At 36.6% G+C, this 17,168-nt stretch overlaps 1 protein-coding gene across 1 annotated transcript in view; it reads right to left on the reverse strand.

Moving 5' to 3' along the window:
• LOC140437292 (mitochondrial 2-oxoglutarate/malate carrier protein-like) overlaps positions 1-17,168 on the reverse strand; it is a 44,502-nt gene that overhangs the window by 26,829 nt on the left and 505 nt on the right. The gene's annotated exons all lie outside the window — the stretch shown is intronic.

Consider the following 17,168-nt stretch of genomic DNA (forward strand, 5'->3'; position numbering starts at 1 on the left):
CACATGATATGCTCCCTGAGGGACTCTACATATGGTAGAAGTATGTAAAGTTCCTCATGACTCACCCTGTATAAGTAATGGTAAAAGTCGTGAATAATTCGAATTATATTTTGGATCAATCGAACTTTTCTACAAGCTAAAATGACAATTTCATGCTGGAAATTTCCGCCAAAACAGGTTAGTATTCTTTCCTGTCCTAATGCGCCACTTGTTTCAAGGTATTCAAGGTCATTGTTCATTGTATCTGTATCTGTAAATACGTTAGTATGTCACTGCGTTTTGAGCAAAAGTGTCGTTGTATTGTAAACTTCGAACATACACGTTATCGGAAAAAATAGCGGCAATAAGGAAATAGAAAATTAGGAAAGGGGACGAAGAAAAAATCTGAGATTGCCAAGGGCACTGGAATTAATCCTATCTAGTTAAAGAATAAAAAATTTCTCAAGAGTGAAAGCGAGTGCGGTAAACAACGAAAAAAGTTAAGGGAGTCAGAAAATTCAAATTTGGACAGTTGTGTTTTAAAATGATTCAAATAAGCCAGGGATAAGAAGATTTCCCCTGAGTGAGTGGTCCCCTTATAAGAAGCAAAGCTGAACAATTTGCTATTGAAACGGGGGAAAACAATGGCGAGTATAAGGTGGCTAAACGTCTTCAAAGAACGCAACAAAAATTCATTAAAATCCATTTTTAGAGAAAGTGGGGCCGTTAATCAGCAAGAAGCCAACCAATGGGAAAAAAATTTGGAGGAGATGATTCAGGATATAGATAAAGAGATTTCTTCAATGTTGACGAGACGAATCTTTTTTCAATGCATTCCTGACAAACCACTGGCAAAATGTCACGGAGGAAAACTAAGCAAAGAAAGAGTAACTCTCCTAATTGGTGCAAATATGGACGGATCAGAAAGGCTGCGTCTACTGATGATTAGCAAATCAGCCAATCTTCGTTGTTTTAAAAACGTCAAGTCAAAACCAATGGAATCTGTGAACAGCGCAAGAGCTGGGATGACTAGCGATCTTTTCGAGAAATGGCTGATGAAATTAGACAAAAAGTTCATAAAAGAAAAAAAAGTTATTTTGTTTATTGACAACTGTATGGCACACAACACTATCCCACTGATGGAAAATGGTTATTTGTTTTCTTTTGTTTTTGTTTTGTTTTTTTTTTTAAACATATTGACGGAAGATTGAGACTCCATTAAAATAAAGTTAGACATTCTTCAAGCCTCTCGAATTTGGAAGAAAGCTTGGAACAAAGTAACACCTGAAACAATCAAACACTATTTTAAAAGAGCTGCTTTCGAAAAAAAGGAGGAGAACGCAGAAAACGCTAACGACACTTTAATAGGGAGGACGTCATTGCTGATCCTGTCATTTCTTATGAAGATTTTGTCAACGCGCATGAATATGTTGCAGTATGTGGTGAGATAACCGATGCAGAGATCATCGTTGAAGTTCTTAAGAACAATGATGAGAAACAAGAGAGTAATGAAGACGACGCTTCTTCAGTTGCGGGGTAAATACATGTTTTGAGTGCGACCGAAGCAAAGAACCAAATTAGACAACTTAGACGGTACTTTGAAAGTAAAAATAGCGTAAGTCACTCTATTTTTAGTTCAATGAATATCTTAGAATCTCTTGTCACTATCACTTGTTTTATTGTTTTATTGACATGTTCTCACTGGGCGATTTTTATCGGCCGATTTTTTCGGTCAAAATTTAGCCGATTTCGCAATACCCGCTAGTAATGCGAATTTCAACGTGGTCGCTCTAGTCTCAGCGACGAATCCAGGCCAGGTCCACCCAAAACAGCAGTCATACAGCAAAACATTGATGCGGTTCGTCAGCTAATTAAGGATGACCGCCGTGTAACATACACGTGGATAGAAATACACCTTGCTCCAACTGGTTATGTAGGGAAAGATCTGGTGGAAAGGGTAAACTTTGTTGCCAAACTATCCACATTTAAGAGAGGCGTATTTGAACACCTAATTGCTTCAAAATATTTATTAAGGACCACTGAAGCAATAAAACAATTAAAATGTATTTTTCCTTCAATTTATTTATAGTGAACTTAAGGGCTAATTCAACATTGACAATTATCGCAATTCTGATAATACTAAAAAGAGTTATACAAATATCATTAGCTTTACAGTGCTGGGAGGCAGTAACAGAGATACATAGAATTGAGAGAAACAAACTCATATACGCTTAACACAAAACACCGGGGTTACAAGCGCATTTATCACTTACGCACCACGCACTTTTCGGGATCACACCCCACCCCGTCTTTACTTGCCGAGAGGCAAATTAGCACTGTCTGTCCTAAGTTATATAACGAGGGGAGGACGGGTCCCTGATGTAGGGAATCAGTCGCACACACGTTAACACGATAGCTGACGACCTGGGCGCACAATTTGATAAAATAACTATAATATTATACAGGTTGTTTTTACAACAAGATCCAAGGAAAGAGAAGCATAGGGAGGCGTAGAATGTCATGACTGCGCAACCTGAGAGAGTGGTACGGATGTACATCAAATGAACTTTTCAGAGCAGCCGTCTCAAAAGTCCGAATAGCTATGATAATTGCCGACCTCCGCCGCGGAGATGGCACTTGAAGAAGAAGAAGCCGTGTAACATACCGGGAGATAGAGGTATCTTTGGGAATTTCAAATACCAAAAGATCCTTCATGAAGAACTGGGTGTTACGAAGTTGATTTCCCGTTGGATCCCTCATTTGCTCACACAGAAGCAAAAAGCGGTTCGCGTCAATGGGTGTCGAAAAATATTGGAACGGTTCAACAAAGGAAGCTTAAAAAACGTTTATAGTAATGTTAGTGGCAATGAATCTTGGATGTATTCCTACAAACCGGAAAATAAACCAATTAATCCGCTGTGTGGGTCTTTCACGATGAGGAAAAGTGATCGGTTCTCGAAGTGTGTCAAAGAAAATGGTCACAACTTTTCTGTCAAAACCTGGTCATGTGGCAACAATTGCTTTAGAAGATCGAAGAGCGATTACTTCTGATTGGTATATAACCGTTTCTTTACCAGAAGTTACCGCGAAACTCCGACAAACAACACAAAACACAACGAATCATCCTACATCAAAACAATGCAGTGCTCACACTGCCCAAAAGACGATATAGTTTTTGAAGCTTCAAAACATCGAATTGTTAAACCATCCACCGTGTAGCCTCAACCTACGACTTCTTCCCAACGACTTCTTCGAGTTCCTAAAGATCAAGAATTCAATGCGTGAGCAGCGATTCCAGTCGCCAGAAGAAGCCATCGATGCCTTTAAAACAGCGATTTTGCAGGTGGCAACTGAAGACTGGAATAACTGTTTTACCAATTGGTTTGAACGTATGCAAAAGTGTATCGATCTTGGTGGGACATATTTTGAAAAGCAATAAAGTCTATATATTTTTTGTCTTTGTGGCTATATGCAAAACTTTAAAGACAACCCTCGTATAATATAAACTTACTGAAAGCTACAACCGATTTATCAATAAAGGTATTAATAATGAATATTTTTATAATTCATTACGTCGACCAATTCAGCTAAATGTTTTTAACCATTTCGTGTTTTATACATCTATCATCTCGTTTGACAAACCGATATTTATCTACTAATAAAATTTAATAACTTTACACCAATGAACGACCTGTGTATATAGACCAAGAACTCAGGGTCAAAAATTATCGAAATGAAAAAGAATTCATAAATGAAGTTTTATGGCTGGATATTATATATATAACTAGATACACTGGATTATAGAACAGTAATAAAACGGTCAAGAATTTTCATTATTTCTCATAATATGTCGAAAGTATTCTAATTTAAGTTTTTTTATTGTGACAAGCACTTCAGGTTCTGTTTCCATTCTGTGCAATAAAAGAGACTGGTTTTTTTAGCAGTAATTACGAAAATCAAATTAAAATTAGAAAAAAGCAGCCATAAGAGAAAAAAATTTGTATAAATTTGAAATGTTTAAACTTTAAAAATTTGTGATAACCGAATTGTCGAATAGGGGTGGATGGATTTATTGAAAAGTTGAATTCTACGAAGAATACATTTATTTATTTCTGGAATTTATTAAATTAAAAATGTAAAAATTGGGTAGTCAAATGCTCGGGATTGAACCTGGGAGGTAGTGAGGTTTGCCGAAGCCTTGATTACAACAAAACTCTAAAAAACGCTTCCAGTTCATAAAACGTCCCAAATCCTACTTCCACTTCCACGTCGGGACTCTTGGGCAATGCTTGACGTACTGTCATCGTTTTAGTTTTTTAGCGACGTGGGTTTTCGGCGCTAAAAAACTGAAACATTTCGGCTAAGGGAATAACCCCTGGCCGAAACATGCTGATCCTCCAGGTTGGGGGAGAAAACAGGTAAACAGCAGACGACACAAAATCGGAAGGTGAATGAACCAAACAGGGAAGACTAATCTTAAGAGTTGTGGCAGACAATTAGTCTAGAAAAAGGAAATACTGAACAAAAATCTCCACTGGTCCTTCAAGTTGGAGGTTGGGACGATGAACCTGCATTTCATCTCTCGGAAAAAAACAACTCACAAAGAAACTAGACAGCCTCGGAGCAGGGACGGATCAAACGTAAAACGAATCAAGCAATGGAACTGAAGAAATACAAAGAATACAAAAATTTAACATAGATATCCTTACCCTAACGGATACCAAGAGAATATTGACATCGGAAAGTATATGATCATCTACGGAAGAGTTCCAAAAGAAGAAAGAGCACATAAAGGGGTAGGCATGCTGATAAAAAAGAAAATAAAATGTACATCACCAACATTGACATCATAAGTGAACAAATTATGAAAATATACATGAACGTCATGGTAAGAACAATTATAACCATATATGCCCCTAGAGATGACCAAACGATCCAGGTTAAACAACACTTCTTTGAAGAGGTTAGTTAGAAAGATTATTCATCGCTTAGGAAATAACATATAAAAAAAATTAGTTAGAGATTTTAATGGCCGAACATCAAAAGAAATAAAGATAAGATACTTAGTGGAACAGCATGAGGAAAATACAGTAGATGATAACAGAGAAAGATTAATAGACCTGTGTGGAGAATATGATCTTCAAATAACGCACGGCTTCTATTCATATTCATACAAGATATTCACACCTGTACAAGTAACAACCAGCAAGAGGAGATAGATCGATAATAGACTACATAATAATGTAGCAGAATGCATCAATTCAGACGATGGATGTAAAGGTTTAAAGAAATTTTACTAACAACAACTACTTATTGGTTATACATTTTCTAGAATTTTTAAAATAATATCATAATATTATCAGTTCTATGAATGTATAAAATACGAATTGTGGTATGTAAATAAACTACAAATAGGAACACGAAACAGAATTTTAAAATTGTCAATTTGGTTAACAAACGAAATGTTTTCAATCAAGTATTCAAAATTAAATTAGAAATTCAATCATTTAATGTTAATAGTAACATTTTTGAATCAGAAAATAAAATTTGTAAGAAAGTTATAAAAACAGCGAGCTGTAATTTCGTGGGCTCAGGCCCGACCAGAGGGGGCAGGGGGGCAGGGGGCAGGGGGGGGCAGGGGGGGCAAAATCCCCGGGCCCGGCCGTTAGCAAATTTAAAAAAATTCCTTTTATTAAAATTTTACAACAGATTGAATTTGCTTGCGGTTTTAATTATGAAATTATTATAAGGAATATTATGCATTTGGAAAAGGCAATATGCAAGAAATTATTTCTTTGCATAAGTTACAATTAATAAAAATATATTGGGAATACATTGCGCGTGGGAGCCCCTGATCGGAAGCTCGCTCTATCGGCTACTGCCACACGATTCGCAGAAGCGCTGACCTTGGCGCGTGAAAGTGTTGGTACCCATCAACTACAGAAGTCAACTACTTCAAACTATGGACGCTACTTTGGATGTTGAGAGTAGTAATATAGAGAGCCTAATTGATGATTTAAGTGCCTTAAGAAATAACTGGGACAAGATATTGTCTGCTTGCAAACACGTTGAAAATGCTTATGGTACTGAACCGGAACTCTCCACTTCCCGTGCGAGAAAGAGGAAGACTTTTCACGATGAAACAGCTACAGAAGATGTAATGTTAAATTTATCCCCGGAAGAACGCTTCAAAACAGAAGTTTTTTACACAATAATTGATGTTTTGGTGGCCAACCTGAAAACGAGGTTCACAGCACTGAGAGAAATCGAAATGAAATTTTCATTTTTATGGAAGTATAACGAAATGGACGAGAATACGATCTCAGAAAGTTGTGTAAGATTCGCCGAAGAGTACAATTCAGATGTAAGCAGGGATCTAGTTGATGAAATGATTTACTTGAAAACTGTTAGTAAATCAAAATTCTCAGATACGTCGCTGAAACCAGCAAAACTTTTGAAGGTCGTGTCCCTTAATGTGACAAATCTTTTCCCCAACGTGTGCATTGCTCTTCGCATATTCTGTTGCCTACCAGTATCCGTTGCTCAGGCCGAGAGATCATTTAGTGTTTTGAGCCGAATTAAGAATTGTTTAAGATCTACTATGGGTCAACAACGATTATCTGATTTGGGACTGTTAAGCATAGAGTCGAAACTTGCAAAAACTCTTGATTTCGACCACGTGATCCAAAACTTTGCTGATATGAAAGCAAGAAAAGTTATGTTGTAACTAACAGTTCTATTGTAAATAATTAAAAACAAAGTTTAATTGTTTTAATTTTCTTCCTTCCTGTGTCAATAGCATGAGTGTTCACTATTACATATCCCAGTTTATGAGTTATCAGATTTTTGGGAATTTTCGTTCAACTGGGTTTGGGGGGGGGCGGCCGGGTCTCATCCCCCTCTGGGCGGCCCTGCGTGGACTACTTAAGAATGTCGTGGCGGACAATTTTTTTTTTGGTCGGAAAATATGAAGAAACTATAAGGTAAGTAACCTTTGAGTCTCCGTAAAAAGCGTCAATTTGGCAATTATATAACAAATATGTAAATATTTTTATTGTTACGTCTAATTGGAGGCCTATACCTACAACTTTGCAGTGTCCGACGGCAAAAAATTCTGTCTGTATTTTTTCCATCAAGCATACCTTCACTTTTTAATGCCTTTAAAAATAATTACGGGGTTAATTTGTTTTAAAATTAGTCGGGAAAGTAACATATTTCGGTTGTGTAACTTTCAATGTCGCAACATGTTTGTCCGTCTACATTTTTCTCGTGTTTTACACTGATCATCTGCAAATCAGATGTCAAAATGTAGTGCTATTAACCATTGTCAAATTAACGCTTTTCACAAAACCTCTATGGAAAACGCCACAGTTTCCGAGAAAAAAATATGTGTCAGGACAAAATTAAGTAATCAAGGAATATATATCTTGATGTTTTTTCCTTTGATCCCATCCGTTGATGAACTGTAGACTAAAAGTAAAAAGAGATTTTGTAAAAAAGAACCAGTGTTTTAGTAATAATAAAATTCCTTATAAATCAGTTTTCCTATAGTAATATATCCTCATTGGACATTTGCGACCATTTTTGGTCATGAAGCCACGAGCTGCGTCGTTTATCCAACCTTCTGCTTATTTTTAACTTAGCATCATATTTATCTTTAACAGATCTCTTTTCAGGAATTCACGATTGAATAGAAGGGCATATGATATGGGCAAACTAAGAACGGATGCAAGTAGAATATGTAGAAAGAAAAAGAGAGAAATGCTAAATAGAAAATACAACAAATTACAGACTATAATAACAGAAGAGAGACTAGAGAATTTTACATACAAGAAAGCAAGCAATACTCTAAAGGACACATGACAAGAACAAAAGTGATCAAGAACAAAAACGGGGCAATTATCAGCGAGAAGGAGAAACTAATGAAAGGAAGGAGCATTTTCAAGAGCTCTTAAACCCAGAAAAAGAACAAAACCAAGAAGAAGAAATAATTCAACACACAGCAGAACAACTAGTTGAGGAACCAAGATTGAAAGAAACTATATACATCATAAAACATCTGAAAAATAACAAAGCGCCTGGCGCAGTTGGAATAACTGCAGAACTGATAAAGAATGGAGGACATGTGCTATGGAAGCATATCCATAAACTAATGGATACTAGAAGCATACTTGGATACATAAGCATACATATGGATACTAGAAATCATTCCAGAGGATTGTAAAGTAGGAACCATATTTCGTATGTACAAGGGGGGAAACAAACGACATTGCGAAAATTATAGGGGCTTAACAGTGTTAAATGTTGCCTACAAGATATTATCAGGAATTATATACAGCCGTCTTGAATCGTTTTCTGAATAAATAATTGGTGAATACCAATGTGTTTTCAGACCAAAGAGGCCAACTATAGACCAAATACGTTATGTTAAGAGGTATACATTAAAAATTTGCTGAATATAACATACCAATTTACAACTTGTATAGTGGTTTCAAACAGGCGTTTGATGGACTAGATAGACAAAAAATGTTAAAACAACTATCCATGTTAGGAACACCGAAAAAGTTAGTTAAACTTATACAAATGACTTTGGAGGGTTCTAATGTCATGGTGAGAATAGGTGGAGATATGACAGAGGCATTTTATATTGAAAATGGAGTTAGGCAAGGGATGCCTTATGAACACCATTTTTTAATATAACGTTGGAATTTAATATCAGAAAACTTGATATTAAGGGCTGTATTAATACAATATCCATTCAAATATGCGCATATGCGGATGATGTTCCGCAATTGAGCTGTAAAAGTAATCCAGAAATGGAAACCCCAAGAACATAGGCCAGGAAAAAGGCCCCATAAAAGGTGGATAGACGATGTAGAGCAAGATCGTAAAACCATGAACATCAGGCAGTGGCAAAGGAAAGATCCACAAAGGGTTATAACGCCATTAAAAGAAGAAGAAGGTCTCTTTTCAGTCTGGACAACCCAGAGAGTGTGTAGCGATGAACGTGATGTTGAGTACCATTCATCTTCATAGACCACTGACTCTAGTCATTTCTTTTACTTCATACATTAGTCTTTTGCAGATTCCTGTAATTTGATTAATCCATTATCCATTATCCGGAGTAATACCTTAATAACACTCCGTAATAATTACGCCGTCTACCTTTACTTGAATGGTAGGTCAATTTACTTTTCTTGACTGTTTGCTAGAAAGCCTGTGTCATCTATAAAAGGCAGATTGTTTATTTTTACGTCATTTATTGAGATGCACTTTTGATATCCTTCGAGTGTTCGCTCTCCTCATAATATGTTCTCCATATAAATTAAATGTATTCATAGTTGCTTCAAATATTGCTGATTACATGCTCATATTTACATGCTCATGTTAATTAAAATAGAAAAGCATATCTCAAAACATTGATATTAAACAAGCACAACGAAACCAGTATTATTTTTTAACTTATATTAGTTGAATTTTTAAATAAAGTGATTTTCAAAAAGATTATTAACAATCAGATTATTATTAAGAAAGAATTCCATAAATTAAAATATATAAAAGATAATATTGTCTGTTAAAATAATATAAGCCTTAGTCAAATCACCTTTCTGCCTTCTCTCACGCAATATTAAATGTTTATTCTAATCTATTTTTGTAGTCATTAAAACTCAGTATGTAAATAACTCTATCATTATTCTAAGGATATGTTAAGACCTTGAAGTAACAAAATCAATTATTTTGAAAAAAAAATTGTTACGTAAAGATATGAGTCATATTTTTAACCTGTAAACATGTTTTTATTCACATGTTTATGTTTTAGATTTTACGAGAGGCTTCTATTTACCTGAACGGACCTTCCAGAAAACGGTCGAACCGATGACCCGGATTGACCTTCTAGTATAATCAGGCTGAATTCTCGACCGGCTGTGTTTTGATATATAATAACGGAGCTTTCATGGAAGGGACAGTTAATTCTGAAGACGCGCTCGCGAATTTAATTGTTACGTTCGGATATATATATAAATTATTGTCAGATAAGTTAATATAAATAAAAAATAAATTAAATTCGTAAGTGTTATAAATATTGAACCTTTTAATAAATTCACAACAAATGGTGTTAGAAGTGGGATCGAACATAAATTAGACTTATAATAATAATACAAGTGAATATTTGTAAATTGTGAAAATGACGACGATTTATGAGCTGACAGTGACTAATTTAAGAAGACATCTCGAAGACAGAGAATTAGCTTCTACCGGAAAAAAGGCTGAGTTAGTCCAACGACTAAAGAACGCTTTGCTAGAAGAAGGACTAGATCCAGAGACTTATATATTTGAAGATGCTGTCATCTCGTCGATTTCGAAATTAGAGAACAAAGTTTCTGGTGACATCGCATCATTAGAGAACAAAGTTTCTGACGATATTTCGAAAGTTTCTTCTGATGTAGCCAAAGTTTCTGGTGACATTGCGTCATTAGAAAACAAAGTTTCTAACGAGATTTCGTCCCTGGAAAGCAAAGTTTCGGCTAACATCTCTTCGGAAATCTCTAAAGTAACTTCTGAGATGTCTGCCCTCGACGATAGAATATCTTCGTTAAAAAACCAAGTTGCTGCCGATATGTCGGCCTTCGAAGAAAAGATGAAAGAGATGGAAAGGAAGATAAAGGAAACAGGGACAGCAGGGAGAGGTAACAATTCGATTACAGTGGAGATAAAAGAAGACGAGACGAAATGTAAGTTGGAGACACGGCCGAAATTTGAAGTGGAGTGGAGGTTCTATTCATGTTAAAGTCCCAACTTTCGACGGAAAATCATCATGGAACAACTACATGAAACAGTTCGAATCAGCCGCAAGAGCGAATGGATGGTCTGAAAAAGAAAAGGCTATAAACCTGACTATCGCTCTTCGAGGAGATGCCTTAGATGTGCTTCAGACCATAGTCGTAGAGGAGACCGATGATTTCGAACAACTGAAGAAGAGGTTAAATATGCGATATGGCCACGAATCCACATTTGGAGCATGTATATCAGTCGCAGCTTAAAAATCGTAGACAGAAGAAAGATGAGGCTCTTCAAGAATATGAGGTAGATATTGCCAGATTAGTACGATATGCTTATCCAACAGCTCCCGAAGACATGATGGAAAAGTTGGCCGTTCAAACGTTTATTGATGGTCTTCGTGATCATGAAATGCAGAGAACACTACGATTAGCTCGTCACAAGACGCTGGTTGATGTCTTATCCGCCGCCCTCGAATACGAGTCAGCTACGCAGGCCTCTGGCGGGTACAGTAAAGTTAGGACTGTAAAAGAGGAAGGAGATGAAGATAAACTTGACCAGCTCGTTAATATGATGAAAAGCATGACATACAAGAAAACGAAGACCATCAGATGCTGGAATTGTGGCGAAATAGGACACGTACGAAGCTCCTGTAAGCACCCTAGGTACGACGCAAATCAAGAAACTCACCATCAGGAAAACTAGAACGGGTCGGCTTTGGGGAGGCAGCTTCGACCCAGAACTTTTCCAAAGACCCTCTCATACTAATAGCTTCTTTGAAATGTCGTGAAGATAGTGTATATGTAGATGGAGAAATAAATGGTAAAAAGCATGCGTTGTTGGTGGATACCGGAGCGACCAGAACCATTATACGCCCGACAGTTATAAACAGCCGTAAGAAACTGTCACCAACGAGGTTGCGACTTCGGACCGCTACAGGTGAAAATGCCAACATTCATGGAGAAATCCAGATACAATTAGGAATTGGAGCAGAAAAGTTCGTCCATACTGTTATAGTTGCTGACATCGAAGAGGATGTTATATTAGGAATGGACGTAATGAATACGCATGGATTCCAATTGGATTTTAAGAATAAGGTAATCAAAGTTGGTAACGAGGAGGTATTTCTCCATCCACATAATGACAACACTGTGCAAGCAGCCGTTAAAGAAGATACAGTCGTGCCTGCGAGAAGCGAAACGATTATAGTAGCGCGGCTACAGGGAATTGTGGACGAAGCTAAGGAAATTCCTGTGAGACTTATCAATGTCAACGACTACACAGTGACCATAAAGAAAGAGACAAAAGTAGGAACTTCTGTACCTGTGACATCCATATTCCGTCAGGCGACAACATCTGATAATTCCAACGACAAATTCGACCAAATGGTTGCAGTTGCAGGACAGTCTCTAAATCAGATGGAGAAAAGGAAATTAAGGGAATTTCTTCGGCAGTACCGTGATATTTTCGTACCGAAAGGAGGAAAGACGGGAAGAACTACCGTTGTTAAGCATAAAATTGATACTGGTAATGCTAAGCCAATTCGTCAAACAGCTCGACGATTACCACAGGCGAAAAGAGAGGAAGCTGAAACGATTGTTCAGGAAATGAAGAAAGACGGGGTGATAGAACCTTCTACGAGCCCATGGGTCTCTCCGGTGGTCCTGGTTAAGAAGAAAGACGGAACGACGAGGTTCTGTGTGGATTACCGTTTGCTGAACAACGTTACCAAGAAAGATAGTTATCCTCTGCCTCGGATCGATGACACATTGGACACATTGGCTGGAAGTAAATTGTTTTCTACTTTGGATTTGAAGTCTGGATACTGGCAGGTAGAAATGGACCCAGTAGATAAAGAAAAGACAGCCTTCACCACAGGATCTGGATTGTGGCAATTCAATGTTATGCCATTTGGACTCTGTAATGCTCCTGCGACATTTGAGAGGCTTATGGAAAATGTGTTGAGAGGGTTATCTTGGAAAACATGCCTGGTTTATTTAGATGACATAATCGTCTTGGGGGAGACATTCGAAGATCATTTGGGGAATTTAGAAAACGTTTTTAATCGACTTAAAGCTGCCCAATTGATGCTAAACCCCAGGAAGTGCCAGCTATTTCAAAGTAAAGTCAATTATCTGGGTCATATAGTCAGTAAAGAAGGAGTGGCCGTGGATAAGGGAAAAATCGATTCCATTAAGGAATGGCCAGAACCAACTGACAAACATCAAGTGAGAAGTTTTCTTGGACTATGTACTTATTACCGGAGGTTTATTAAGAAGTTTGCAGATATCGCTAAACCATTAATGCGACTTACAGAGGAAGCAAGAGAATACCGCTGGGATACAGACTGCCAAAATGCCTTTGAGACCTTAAAAAAGCATTTAATAACAGCACCAATTTTAGGGTATCCACTGCCAGAAGGAGAGTTAATCTTAGATACAGATGCAAGTAATGTGGGAATTGGAGGAGTGCTGTCTCAGATTCAAGGAGGACAGGAACGAGTCCTCGGATATTTTAGTAAAGTTCTTTCAAAACCTGAGCGGAATTATTGCGTCACGAGAAGAGAACTTCTAGCAGTAGTTAAATCAGTAGAGCACTTCTATCAATACCTTTATGGTAGAAAGTTTCTAATCCGAACCGACCATGCCGCCCTTAAATGGTTGATGCAGTTTAAGAATCCAGAGGGTCAGATAGCCAGGTGGATCGAACGACTCCAAGAATACGATTTCAAGATTGAGCACCGGGCCGGAGTTAGCCACAGATTCTCTTTCCAGAAGGCCATGCCCAGCAGAGTGTTCCCACTGCAACAAAACTGAATCCAAGGAAGCAGCAGTGGTAAGAATGACGATGGTCAATGACGACTGGACGCCTACTAAGATAAGGGAAGAACAAGAGAGAGATCCAGTTATACAGAAAATCCGAAAATGGAAAGAGGAAAACCGTCGACCAACTTGGCAAGAAATATCAAACCTATGCTCAGTAGTTAAGACGTATTGGGCCCAGTGGGACTCATTTATCATCGAAGATGGCTTGCTCAAACGAGTCCTGGAAAATGATGACGGTTCAGAGAAGACAAGACAGTTGGTGATCCCAAAGAGCAGAATAGCCGAAGTACTTCGTCAGTTACTCGACAGTCCATCAGGAGGGCATTTTGGTGTAAAGAAGACTCTTCAGAGAATTCGGGAACGGTTTTATTGGATGAACAGTTCCGACGATGGAAAAGACTGGTGTAAGAAATGTATTATTTGTGCTACGAGTAACGGGCCTTATCAAAAAAGGAGAGCCCCTATGAGACAATATAATGTTGGAAGCCCCTTTGAAAGAATAGCTTTGGACATTGCTGGGCCATTTCCAGAAAGTGAAAATGGAGGCAAGTACATGTTGGTAGTAATGGATTACTTCACTAAGTGGGTCGAGATTTACGCACTTCCAGACCAAAGGGCCGCCACCGTTGCAGATAAGTTGATCCAAGAATATATCAGCCGATTTGGAGTGCCTCTGGAGATCCATAGTGACCAAGGCAGGAACTTCGAAAGCGATCTATTCCAAGGAATATGTGATAGACTAGGCATGAAGAAAACAAGAACTACCGCGTATCATCCGCAATCGGATGGTATGGTAGAACGAATGAATAGGACAGTTGGCAAGTATTTGACAAAGATGGTGTCCGATCATCAGCGAGACTGGGACCAATACCTTCCGTTCTTCACAATGGCCTACAGATCTGCTGTTAACGAATCAACAGGCCAGACACCAGCCAGAGTCCTATTCGGACGCGAAATGCGACTACCTTGTGATCTAGAGTTTGGGTGTCGACCTGGAGAAGATGTAGCAGGTGAAGATTATGTGATCGAATTACGAAGAAGAATGGACGATGTACATGAGTTGGTCCGTTCCCACCTTCAGATCGCTAGCGACCGAATGAAGAAATGGTACGATACACAAGCCGAAAAGGGTTGCTTTAAGAAAAACGACAAAGTCTGGCTCTATAATCCCAAGAAGCGAAAGCTTTCTGTAGCCCTACCCAACGTTAAAATGCGAAAAACAATCACAAATTTTAATATGAAGCACTTACCTAGCAAGTTTATCCACATTCCTTTTATGTGTTTCTGACTGAAGAACTTTTTTGCAACCTTTTCCCTATGGACTAGGTTTAACAAAACAACCATTTTCACTTAAGTACTAACTCCATAAAAATAAAAAAAAAACTGTTCCTAAGTCGCCAAAATACAACTGTTTAATCGCTTGAATAATTATAAACTACTGAAAATTAGTTTCTTCAACACAGCTGTTGTAGTAGTGTGTTCATCACGTGAACCAATCGGCAAATTTCATTGGTGGTAAAGCAAACAGTGAGTTTTGTGGGTAAACATTCAATGCAAAGAGCGAGTTCTACAAATAACTGTAAATTTCTCAACAGCATTTGTATGCTAAAGAACGAGTTTTGGGTAATTTTGATTATATCATTCGATTCCTATTTAAAATTGAAATAAAATAATCAAAAAAAATAATTTTCGAAACTTTTATCAGTTAGCGAGTTTTGCAAATAATAGCCTCATATCAACTTCTAAATCTATTCTCCCTACTCAGATAGTTCTATGCAAGTTAAAAAACTTCTACTTCAGGGAGGAAATAGTCTTTATGAGAGGGTATTAATAAATTTTATAGACATTTAAATACATCAATTATTAGTGGTTCACCTATTTAGAAATGGAAATTTGCATTTATATATGTAGATTATATAATTAGAGAAAACTATGACTATGTCAAAGCTTTTGATTTTGTAAATCACGACATTTTCATAAAAAATTAAATTTCTGCGGAATTCAAGGAATTTCTTTAAACTGATTAGAATTTTACTTTGGGAATAGGAAACAACTGGTTAGAGCAAATGATACTGACTCTAGTCGCAAAAGCATTTTATGTGGAGTGCCACAAGGTTCAGTCTTAGGACCTCTACTTTTCCTTTTCTTTTTAATGACATCACTAATTTAAAACTCTATATTAACATTTTTTTTGCTGATGTTAACTGTATCACCAGAAGCAACTCTAATATTGCAACTCTTTATGCAACTATAACTTCTGATCTACTTACAATAAAAACCTGATCTGACTCGAATTTACTCTAATTTAATGTGGATAAGGCAGTAGCATTATCCTATAAAAGAGTTCTCAAACCTTGCATTCTACATGCAACATCCAGGTTAGTATAGTTGATTCTGTTAAATTTCTTGATATTTTTATAGAGAGCAACCTTAAATAGTCCCTTCATATCTATGTGTTAAGTAAAAAATTAGCCTGAGACTGCTATGCAATAAGATCTGTTTCGAAGGAAATCAATTTAGGATCTTCCAAAATAGCATATTTTTCTTTGTTCAAGTCTCATCTTTGATATGGTCTTCCTTTTTAGGGTTCTAGTACAGCTGCCCAATCTGATGTTATTTTTAAATTACAAAAAAGAACAATAAAGCATCTGTTTGGAATCAGAAGAATTACACTTTGCAAAAGCTACTTCAAAATGTTTTTCAAGCAAGCCCTAATCATGATTACTCCACCAGAAATTTAACCTTTGATTTTTATTTACTGATCCCACCCACTGACTTAGTAAAGAAATCTATATTATATTCTGCAAAAAAAACTATATAACATTCTCCCTTTACAACTTACATCTGCAACATCTTTCCCCAAGTTCCATAAAATGACAAAAGCCTATCTATCTGAGGGACCATATTATTCAATAGAAGAGTTTCTTAATGAATACATAAGAAATTACAGTACTTTTATAAGTAACTAAAGTATTTTTATATATATTTATCATATGCAGCAACTTATTAGTTAATAAGGTTTTATTATAAAAGTTGCAATTTATTTAACTTTTGCAATAGATTGTTTATTTTATTATCTTTTATTTAGTGATATTGAAGATTTATGTAATTTCAGTAAATTGTAATTATTGTTATTTTCTGACTTTTTGTAAGCTTTGTCCATAAAATTGTACAATTTTCAGTGACAATAAAGCAAGCATATTTCTAATTATAATTCTAAGACAAAGACATGAATAATTACTGACAGTTAATAGATAAGAATATCTATAAAAATATACAAACACATTTTCTGTTTCATAAATACATTTCCTTTTATCTTTTTGTATCAATGAAAAGCAATAAAATTTTCAATGTGATTCATCCTGTTTCTAAAAAACCTTGAATACCTATAAAAAACAGCTTATACACCATATAAAATTTAAAATAATATTGAGAATTCCATTGTGTAATATTTATGGTTTTATTAATTATTAGAGAAAAATATTAGTGATGCATTTGGAAGTCAATAGGAATCTATGATTTATAATTTAGGTAATTGACTATAATCATGTGGTTTAAATGGTTACATTGCAAATAACATTCCAA

This window comes from Diabrotica undecimpunctata, chromosome 3 (genome assembly GCF_040954645.1).
Source record: "Diabrotica undecimpunctata isolate CICGRU chromosome 3, icDiaUnde3, whole genome shotgun sequence".
NCBI lineage: Eukaryota > Metazoa > Arthropoda > Insecta > Coleoptera > Chrysomelidae > Diabrotica > Diabrotica undecimpunctata.